Here is a 12,241-nt window from a genome sequence, read left to right as displayed (position 1 = left end):
AGTGTAAACAAGAAACCAAATGTCGCAATTGCAGAGTCTAAAGGAAATAGCTTCGAGTACTTACAACGGCGCCGGAAAAATAGCTTAGTAGCCGAGATCCGGAGTGTGAGTACCTTTTACCTTTCCTCCCCGGCAACGGCGCCAGAAAATTAGCTTGATGTCTACGTTCCCCCTCCTTTCCTGTAGACAGGTGTTGGGCCTCCAAGTGCAGAGGTTTGTAGAACGAGCAGCAAGTTTTCCCTTAAGTGGATCACCCAAGGTTTATCGAACTCGGGGAGGAAGAGGTCAAAGATATCCCTCTCATGCAACCCTGCAACCACAAAGCAAGAAGTCTCTTGTGTCCCCAACACACCAAATAGGTGCACTAGTTCGGCGAAGAGATAGTGAAATACGGGTGGTATGAATATATATGAACAGTAGCAATGGTGCCGAGAAAATAGCTTGTCGGCGTGTAGTTGATGGTGGTAGTATTGCAGCAGTAGTAACGCAGTAAAACAAGTAAACAAGCGAGTAGTAACTCAGCGGTATTTAGGGACAAGGCCTAGGGATTACACTTTCACTAGTGGACACTCTCAACATTGATCACATAACAGAATAGATAAATGCATACTCTACACTCTTGTTGGATGATGAACACATTGCGTAGGATTACACGAACCCTCAATGCCGGAGTTAACAAGCTCCACAATAATGCTCATGTTTAAGTAACCTTAAGTGTAAGATAGATCAAAACGACTAAACCAAGTACTAGCATAGCATGCACACTTGTCACCTTTATGCATATGTAGGAGGAATAGATCACATCAATATTATCATAGCAATAGTTAACTTCGCAATCTACAAGAGATCATGATCATAGCATAAACCAAGTACTAACACGGTGCACGCACTTGTCACCTTTGCACACATGCGGGAGGAATAAAACTACTTTAATAACACATCACTAGAGTAGCACATGGATAGTAGTGATACAAAACTCATATGAATCTCAATCATGTAAAGCAGCTCATGAGATCATTGTATTGAGGTACATAGGAGAGAGATTAACCACATAGCTACCGGTACAGCCCCGAGCCTCAATGGAGAACTACTCCCTCCTCATGGGAGCAGCAGCGGTGATGAAGATGGCGGTGGAGATGGCAGCGGTGTCGATGGAGAAGCCTTCCGGGGGCACTTCCCCGCTCCGGCGGGGTGCCGGAACAGAGACTCCTGTCCCCCAGATCTTGGCTTCGCGATGACGGCGGCTCTGGAACTTTTCTCGTATCGTGGCTTTCTCCGTAAGGGTTTTCGATGCGGGGGGCTTTATATAGGCGGAAGGGCAGCCTCGGAGGGTCGAAGAGGCGGCCGGGGGGCAGGCGGCGCGGGCCAACCCTAGGCCGCGCCGGCCACCCTCCCGGTGGGCCTGTGGCCCCCCTCCGGTCCTTCCCGGGTGTTCGGAAGCTTCGTGGAAAAATAGGAACCCGGGCGTTGATTTCGTCCAATTCCGAGAATATTTCGTTACTAGGATTTCGAAACCAAAAACAGCGAGAAAACGAGGAACTGGCACTTCGGCATCTTGTTAATAGGTTAGTTCCAGAAAACGCATAAATACGACATATAATGTGCATAAAACATGTAGGTATCATCAATAAAGTAGCATGGAACATAAGAAATTATCGATACGTTGGAGACGTATCACTTGTTCAACCTCGTCTCCTGACAAGTACTCTTTACTCGTACCGTGGTATGTGGTCTCTTATGAACTTATTCATATGCTTGCAAGACATTAGACGACATTCCACCGAGAGGGCCCAGAGTATATCTATCCGTCATCGGGATGGACAAATCCCACTATTGATCCATATGCCTCAACTCATACTTTCCGGATACTTAATCCCACCTTTATAACCACCCATTTACGCGGTGGCGTTTGATGTAATCAAAGTACCTTTCCGATATAAGTGATTTACATGATCTCATGGTCATAAGGACTAGGTAACTATGTATCGAAAGCTTATAGCAAATAACTTAATGACGTGATCTTATGCTACGCTTAATTGGGTGTGTCCATTACATCATTCATACAATGATATAACCTTGTTATTAATAACATCCAATGTTCATGATTATGAAACTAATCATCTATTAATCAACAAGCTAGTTAAGAGGCTTACTAGGGACTCTTTGTTGTTTACATATCACACATGTATCAATGTTTCAGTTAATACAATTATAGCATGGTATATAAACATTTATCATAAACATAAAGATATATAATAACCACTTTTATTATTGCCTCTTGGGCATATCTCCAACAGATCTCCCACTTGCACTAGAGTCAATAATCTAGATTACATTGTAAGGTACCTAACACCCATGGCATTCGGTGTTGGTCATGCTTTGCCCTAGGGAGAGCTTTAGTCAACGGATCCGCTACATTCGGATCGGTGTGTACTTTGCAAATCTTTACTTCTCCATCTTCGATGTACTCGCGAATCGAGTGGTAACGCAGCTTGATATGCTTCGACCTCTTGTGTGACCTTGGTTCTTGTGCATTAGCGATGGCACCCATGTTGTCACAGTAGATGACTAATGGGTCCAATGCACTAGGAACCACACCGAGCTCTACAATGAACCTCTTCATCCATACCGCTTCTGATGAAGCCTCTGAAGCCGCTATGTACTCCGATTACGTTGAGGATTTCGCCACCGTGCACCTTGCTTCGAGCTTGCCCAGCTTACTTGCAGCACCATTCAATATAAACACGTACCCGGATTGTGACTTAGAGTCATCGGGATCGGTGTTCCAACTTGCATCGGTGTAACTTGTTACAACGAGCTCTTGGTCACCTCCATAACAAAGAAACATATCCTTAGTTCTTTTCAAGTACTTCAGGATATTCTTGACCGCTGTCCGAGTGTTCTATCCCTGGATCACTTTGATATCCGCTAGTCAAACTAACGGCATGTGCTATATCCGGTCTTGTACATAGCATGGCATACATGATAGAGCCTACTCGCCGAGGCATAGGGGATCTGACTCATCCTTTCTCTTTCTTCTGCCGTAGCCGGTCCTTGAGTCTTACTCAAGACCTTGCCTGGTAACATAGGTAAGAATCCTTTCTTACTTTCGTCCATTCTAAACTTTTTCAGAATCTTGTCCAGGTATGTACTCTGTGATAGCCCTATTAGACGTCTTGATCTATCTCTATAAATCTTGATGCCTAATATGTATGATGCTTCACCAAGGTCTTTCATTGAAAAACTATTATTCAAATAACCCTTTACATCGCTTAATAGTTCTATATCATTCCCAATCAATAATATGTCATCTACATATAATATCAGGAATGCTACAGAGCTCCCACTCACTTTCTTGTAAATACGAGGCCTCTCCATGACACTCGTATAAACCCGAAGTCTTTGATCACCTTATCAAAGCGTCGGTTCCAACTTCTCGATGCTTGCTTCGGTCCATAGATTGAACGCTGAAGTTTGCATACTTTGTCGGCATTTTTAGGATCGACAAAACCTTTGGGTTGTACCATATACAACTCTTCCTCAATGTCTCCATTAAGGAACGCCGTTTTGACATCCATCTGCCAAATCTCATAATCGAAAAATGCAGCTATTGCTAACAAAATCCTCACAGATTTTAGCTTCGCTACGGATGAGAAAGTCTCATCGTAGTCAACACCTTGAATTTGTCGGAAACCCTTTGCGACAAGTCGAGCTTTATAGACGATAATATTACCATCGGCATCTGTTTTTCTTTTGAAGATCCATTTATTCTCGACAGCCTTGCGGCTATCGAGTAAGTCTACCAAAGTCCATACTTTGTTATCATACATGGATCCCATTTCGGATTTCATGGCTTCTTGCCATTTGTTGGAATACGGGCTCATCATCGCTTCTTCATACGTCGCAGGGTCCTCATCATTGTTATCCACAATCATGACATTTAGACAAGGATCATACCAATCTGGAGTGGCACGATCCCTTGTCGATCCGCGAGGTTCGATAGCTGTCTCATTTGAAGTTTCATGATCATTATCATTAGCTTCCTCTCGTTGCCGGTGTAGGTGGTACGGGAACATTTTCCGATGCTTGCGCTACTCGATCAACGAGTAGAGATTCTTCAATCTCATCGAGTTCTACTTTTCTTCCAGATCACTTCTTTAGTGAGAAATTCTTTCTCAAGAAAGGTTCCGTTCTTAGCAACAAAGATCTTGCCTTCGGATCCGTGATAGAAAGTGTACCCTATAGTTTCCTTAGGGTATCCTATGAAGACGCATTTCTCCGCTTTGGGTTCTAGCTTGTCCGGTTGTAACTTTTTTACATAGGCTTCGCAACCCCAAACTTTTAGGAACGACGACTTAGGTTTCTTATTAAACCATAATTCATACGGCGTCGTTTCAACGGATTTTGATGGTGCTCTATTTAAAGTGAATGCGGTCTGTCTCTAATGCATAACTCCAAAATGATAACGGCAAATCGGTAAGAGACATCATAGAACGAACCATATCTAAGAGAGTTCGATTACGACGTTCGGACACACCGTTTCGTTGTGGTGTTCCCGGCGGTGTCAATTGTGAAAGTATTCCGCATTTCTTTAAATGCATGCCAAACTCATAACTCGGATATTCACCTCCGCGATCGGATCGTAGAAATTTAATCTTCTTGTTACGTTGATTTTCTACTTCACTTTGGAATTCCTTAAACTTCTCGAAAGTTTCGGATTTATGTTTCATTAAATAGATATACCCATATCTACTCAAATCATACTGTGAAGGTTAGAACATAACGATAACCACCGCGCGATGCTACACTCATTGGTCCACATACATCCGTGTGTATGATTTCCAATAAGTCGGTAGCTCGCTCCATCATACCCGAGAATGGAGTCTTAGTCATTTTTCCCATCGGACATGCTTCGCATCTATCAAGTGACTCAAAGTCAAGTGATTCAAGTAATCCATCGGTATGGAGTTTCTTCATGCGTTTCACTCCAATATGACCAAGACGACAGTGCCACATATAAGTAGAATTATCATTCAATTTAATTCGCTTAGCATCAATGTTATGTATATGCGTATTACTACTATCGAGATCTAACAGAAATAAGCCATTCTTTTGTGGTGCTCGACCATAAAAGATATTATTCATAAAAATAGAACAACCATTATTCTCGGACTTGAATGAATAACCGTCTTGCATTAAACAAGATCCTGATATAATGTTCATGCTCAACGCGGGTACATAATAACAATTATTTAGGCTTAAAACTAATCCCGAAGGTAGATGTAGAGGAAGTGTCCCGACTGCGATCACATTGACCTTGGATCCGTTTCCAACGCGCATCGTCACTTCATCTTTCGGCGGTTGTCGTTTATTCTTTAGTTCCTGTTTCGAGTTACAAATATGAGCAACCGAACCGATATCAAATACCCGGGTACTAGAACGAGAACTAGTGAGATAAACATCTATAACATGTATATCGGATATACCTTCTTTCTTCTTCTTGATAAGGCCGCTCTTCGGATCCGCCAAATACTTGGAGCAATTACGCTTCCGGTGTCCCTTCTCCTTGCGGTAATAGCACTCGGCATCGGGCTTAGGGCCGGACTTAGGTTTCACGGGAGGCGTGGCGGCTTTCTTGCCACTCTTCTTGTTCTTGCCTTTAGACTTGCCCTGTTTCTTGAAGCTGGTGGTCTTGTTGACCATCAACACTTGGTGCTCTTTCTTGATCTCAATCTCAGCAGCTTTTAGCATGCCAAAGAGTTCAGAAACTCCTTGTTCATGTTCTCGCATATTGTAGTTCATCACAAAGTTCTTATAACTTGGTGGCGGTGATTGAAGGACACGATTAATCCCCGGTACTGTTAGGAATCACTATTCCCAAGTCACCGAGTTTCTTCGCATGCCCGGTCATAACGAGCATGTGCTCACTAATGGAGCTGCCTTCTTCCATCATACGAGTTTGAAAAAGTGTTTCGATGCTTCATAGCATTCCACGGCCGCATGAGTCTCAAAAATAGTCTTCAACTCTTTTATCAACTCATGAGGATCGTGGTGCTCAAAACGTTTTTGAAGATCGGATTCCAGACCGCATAAGATGGCACACTCGAACTTGAGAGTACCGAGTTTTCCGAGTCACGTAAACATTCTTTACTTCATCGGTTTCGGTTTCGCAGGAGGGTCACCTAGCGGTGCATCAAGCACATATTGCGATTTCCGCCATTGAGGAAGATCCTCACATGACGGAACCGGTCGGTGAAGTTGCTACCGTTGCTCTTAAGTTTTTCTTTCTCTAGGAAGCTGGTTAAAATTGATTGAGGACGCCATATCTACAACATATTTGCAATAGTTTAGACTAAGTTTATGACAAATTGAGTTCAAATTTTAATTCTACATAATTAAAAATCTAGGTGAACTCCCACTCAAAACAATATCCCTCGCATTGTCTTAGTGATCACACGAACCAAATCAATCACACCTATGCCCGATCATCACGAGACAAGATGTAATTTTAATGGCGAACACTCAAAGTGTTCATCATATCAATCATATGATTCATGCTCTACCTTTCGGTATCACGTGTTCCGAGACCATGTCTTTACATGCTAGGCTCGTCAAGGCCACCTTAGTATCCGCATGTGCAAAACTATCTTGCACCCGTTATATGTACTTATCGAATCTATCACACCCGATCATCACGAGATGCTTCGAAACGATAAGACTTGATAACGGTGCTACTAAGGATGAACACTTTATTATCTTGAGATTTTAGTGAGAGGGATCATCTTATAATGCTACCGTCGCGATCTAAGCAAAATAAGATGCATAAAAGGATTAACATCACATGCAGTTTATATGTGATATGATATGGCCCTTTTGTCTTTGCGCCTTTGATCTTCATCTCCAAAGCACGGACATGATCTTCATCATCAACGGGCATGATCTCCATCATCGTCGGCGAAGCACCAAGGTCAATGGCGCCGTCTTCATGATCGTCCTCCATGTAGCAACTATTACAACTACTTTGAAATACTACTCAACATGAAATTTAAAGACAACCATAAGGCTCCTGCCGGTTGCCACAATACAATAATGATCATCTCATACATATTCATCATCACATTATGGCCATATCACATCACCAAACCACTGCAAAAACAAGTTAGACGTTCTCTAATTTGGTTTGCATATTTTACGTGGTTTAGGGTTTTCGAGCAAGATCCAATCTACCTACGAACATGAACCACAACGGTGATACTAGTGTTGTCAATAGAAGAGTAAATTGAATCTTCACTATAGCAGGAGAGACGAGACACCCGCAAAGCCACTTATGCAATACAAGTTGCATGTCAAGCGTGGAGCAAATCTCATGAACGCGGTCATGTAAAGTTAGCCCGAGCCGCTTCATCCCACTATGCCACAAAGATGCAAAGTACTCAACTAAAGATAACAAGAGCATCAACGCCCACAAACCATTGTGTTCTACTCGTGCAACCATCTATGCATAGACACGGCTGCGATACCACTTGTAGGATAACGTAGCATAGAAAACAAAAAATTTCCTACGGCGAACACGCAATCCAAGCCAAGATGCAATCTAGAAGACGGTAGCAACGAGGGGATTGTCGAGACTCACCCTTGAAGAGATTCCAAAGCCTACAAGAGGAGGCTCTTGTTGCTGCGGTAGACGTTCACTTGCCGCTTGCAAAAGCGCGTAGAAGATCTTGATCACGATCGGTTCCGGCGCCACGAACGGGCGGCACCTCCGTACTCGGGCACACGTTCGGTTGTTGATGAAGACAACGTCCACCTCCCCGTTCCGGCGGGCAGCGGAAGTAGTAGCTCCTCTTGAATCCGACGGCACGACGGCGTGGTGTCGGTGGCGGTGTAGAAGTCCGGCGGAGCTTCGCTAAGCTATGCGGGCAATATGAAGTGGAGGAGTAAAGCTAGGGTTTGGGAGGGGGTGGCCGGCCACTCTATGGGGGGCGGCCAGCTTGTGGTCTTGGGGTGGCCGGCCCCCTCCCCTTGGCCCTCTATATATAGGTGGAAGCCCCAAGTGTTGGACTACAAGTCTTCGAATAAGATCCGAACCCAAAACCTTCCATATGGTGGGAAACCTTCCCTCCCACTAGAGGTGGGAATTCCACCTTCCATAGGGGGTGGCCGGCCCCCTAGGGGGAGTCCACTTGGGACTCCTCCCCCACTAGGGTTGGCCGGCCATGGAGGTGGAGTCCCATGTGGACTCCACCTTCCTTGGTGGTTTTCTTCCAGACTTTTCTAGAACCTTCTAGAACCTTCCATAGAACCTTCCGCATCATTTTATTCACATAAAATGACATCCTATATATGAATCTTATTCTCCGGACCATTCCGGAACTCCTCGTGATGTCCGGGATCACATCCGGGACTCCGAACAAATATTCCAACTTCATTCCATATTCAAGTACTACCATTTCAACATCCAACTTTAAATGTGTCACCCTACGGTTCGCGAACTATGCGGACATGGTTGAGTACTCACTCCGACCAATAACCAATAGCGGGATCTGGAGATCCATAATGGCTCCCACATATTCAACGATGACTTTAGTGATCGAATGAACCATTCACATACGATACCAATTCCCTTTGTCACGCGATATTTTACTTGTCAGAGGTTTGATCATCGGTATCACACTATACCTTGTTCAACCTCGTCTCCTGACAAGTACTCTTTACTCGTACCGTGGTATGTGGTCTCTTATGAACTTATTCATATGCTTGCAAGACATTAGACGACATTCCACCGAGAGGGCCCGAGTATATCTATCACGTCATCGGGATGGACAAATCCCACTATTGATCCATATGCCTCAACTCATACTTTCCGGATACTTAATCCCACCTTTATAACCACCCATTTACGCAGTGGCGTTTGATGTAATCAAAGTACCTTTCCGATATAAGTGATTTACATGATCTCATGGTCATAAGGACTAGGTAACTATGTATCGAAAGCTTATAGCAAATAACTTAATGACATGATCTTATGCTACGCTTAATTGGGTGTGTCCATTACATCATTCATACAATGATATAACCTTGTTATTAATAACATCCAATGTTCATGATTATGAAACTAATCATCTATTAATCAACAAGCTAGTTAAGAGGCTTACTAGGGACTCTTTGTTGTTTACATATCACACATGTATCAATGTTTCGGTTAATACAATTATAGCATGGTATATAACCATTTATCATAAACATAAAGATATATAATAACCACTTTTATTATTGCCTCTTGGGCATATCTCCAACAATTTCCCCAATAAAATCCTATCAAAGAACGAAAAATAGATTCATGTTTTTCACCGTAGTATTTTTTGATGAAAATAAATTAGAGAATTAGTGCTCACCCTGAAATATGGCCTTCATTTGTAGCTATTCCTTATCTTGGAAGTTGTGCGACCAATTTGTGGCTTGATCATATCTCCTTTAAGCTCTCCAACTTCATACAACACATACTTGAGGTAGCGAGAAACAATCTCTATGGATCTCTAGAATGTGCTATGGATCACTCTAAACCTCTCGTTATGACCCACGACATGAAAACACGTATCAACTTGCTCAGCATTACTCTTTCCCTAGCTTCTCATCTTAAGTATTTGGATAGACTGTACATCGTTGGACTTGTAGATGTAGTTCAAATTTGATATGCTCTCTTGATCTCGTTGTAACATAGGACCACAGGGACCTAAAGAAGTCAGCACGCCTAACTTCTCTCTTGTGCAGTAGAAGGATCCATGCCTGAGTGGCAACAATGAGTGTTGTCGCGTGATGGATAAGCTCGATCTGGTTGCACTAATCGAAGTGATCTACTAGGAAAACGCTTATAGATAGAAATGGATTTTGCGGCGCATATAAAAAAAGGCATGCTCCAAAAAATATTTCTGTGACGCATAAATAAAATGTACCACATAATTAAGGCTTTCTGTGGTGCATATTGCTATATGCGCCATAGAAATACACATTTTTGGGGCGCATATTGATATGCCTGACAGAAATACACATTTTTGTGGCGCATATTGATATATGTGCCACATAATTTTTTGTTTGGATTTTTAAATTTTAGTTCTTTTTAAAATTTAGAACTTTTAGAATCTTTTTTAATTTTTGAACTTCTAGGATCTTTTTATTTCTTAAAATTAGTTTTTTTACATTTCTAAAAGTTAAGTTTTCTTAATATTTGTTTTTTTTTCTAGATTCTTTTGATTTTTTGAAATTACAAATTTTAGATTTTTTTGAAATTTTAGAATTCTATACATTCTTTTCTAATTTTTAAACTTTAAGGATTTTTTTATATTTTCGAAAATTTTAGTTTTTTATTTCAAAATTTTTAGAGTTTCTCAAAATTTTAATTTTTTGATTTTTAAAAATTATTCATTTTAAAAAATACATTTTTCTCAATATTTCAATTTTTGATTCTTTGAAATTTTTGAATTTCCTTTTAAATTTTTTGGCTTAAGAGGATTGATATGATACTAATATCAATAGGAACTTTAATAGCATAATGGTAGCTCAATTAAATTGAACTCAAAAGGTAAGCATGCTTGTGTTGGAGCAACTTGAGGACGAGAAGTTAAGCGTGCTTGGGTTGGAGCAATTTGAGGATGGGTGACATAGTGGAAAGTCATTATTTCAATATAATTTGAGATATGTTTGCAGTGTGACTAGATGTTCAAAAAATTCAAATATTTTGTTTTTCGAGATTATTTCATTTTTTTTATTCTTCCTGAATTTTTTGAGTTGTTTTGATTTTTTAATTGTTTGAGAATTCAGTGACGTGTGTAGATATGCGTCATAGAAGTAGAATTTAGTGATGTGACTTATATGGCGCATGGGATATGTGCCACAGAAAGTAAAAATGTGCGCCATATGGCTAAATTGACCCTACACAGTACTAGCCAAATCGATCTAATGTGGATAATTAGTAGAGGAGGACAATGCTCTTTACCTCTGCCATGGTAGACGAGGAAGACGAGCCGGGGTCAGAGAAAATCTCTTGTCTTCACTGCACACAACGACGCGGATCTGATGCCGTAGATGAAGAAGACGAGCTCCTCCTCCAAAACGGCAAGGGTACAATGCCAGAGTAAAAGGAATCTACCAGTGTGTCCCTGTCAACGCCGGCGTCTAAAGAGAGGAAATGAGAATTTTGGGTGGGGCTAATGGAGGAGATGACAAAATGAGCGAGGTGGCCCCCAGCTTTTCCGTGAAACATTACTAGGATTCGCGGTCTCCCGTCATCTCACATCGAGCTCCTGCACGCACAATGTTGTCGCTTTTTGAACCGTTGCGGACTACCCTCTAGAAAACTGTCGATTCAGGAGTTCCCAACGGGCCTACCTCGTACTGCTTTAAGAACTAACCTGGCCACAAAGTATATCCCGTGGTTTTCGGTTCCCGCATTTATGTTTGGAGGGGATGCGAGCTACTAAACACGCCCTACTTTTTTTACGAAAATTCTATTTATCTATTGGTAATCATCTGAATTGGTGCAAAGAACCCCAAAAGTAACAAATATTACAAATAGTTTCATAGACCACCTAGCCATGACTACATACAGTGGCACGAGCCTAAGGGGTGCCGTCGTCCTCGCCCCTCCATCACCGGAGCCGAACAAAACTTCTCGTAGTAAACTTGTAATAATAGACAAACAAAAAGTCGTCATGCTAAAACTCCAAAGAATCGGCGCACCAGAGCGGTAACCATCGCTAAAGATAGTCCGCAATAACTTAAGCATTCAACTCTAGAGAGACTAAATTTGTGGAAAAGCAGATTGCATGAATAGAGAGATAGAGCACTGCAGAGACGACCATAATAGTGTCACACAATCTTCATCCGTCTCTTCGTACTGATCGCTGCTACACAAAACGAAGCACACTTCGTTTTCGGGATCTCGTTCCCACCACACAAAAAAGATCCTTGATACACTGGGATGGCAAAATTTGATCTCTGCACATCTGAATCCTTGATTTTCCCGGTGCTCTTGAAAGCTACGTCGAACCACCAGGCAGCAGCAATGCTCTCTTGAAAAAAGGGAGAAAACATTTTACCCTTTTGAAGAAGAGAAAGTTCTCGTTTCCGAATCATTTCCCGCTTCGATCTTGTGGGAGAAGATTTCATGCAAGTTGGATGCTTGGCTCCCGGTGCTTCGTGACCTCACCAGGTGATCACCATCGCTGGTATGCTGCCCGGGCCG

Source organism: Lolium rigidum, chromosome 5, assembly GCF_022539505.1.
Source record: "Lolium rigidum isolate FL_2022 chromosome 5, APGP_CSIRO_Lrig_0.1, whole genome shotgun sequence".
Classification (NCBI taxonomy): Eukaryota; Viridiplantae; Streptophyta; class Magnoliopsida; order Poales; family Poaceae; genus Lolium; species Lolium rigidum.
The sequence above is the reverse complement of the archived record's forward strand: the minus strand, read 5'-3'. Positions refer to the sequence as shown.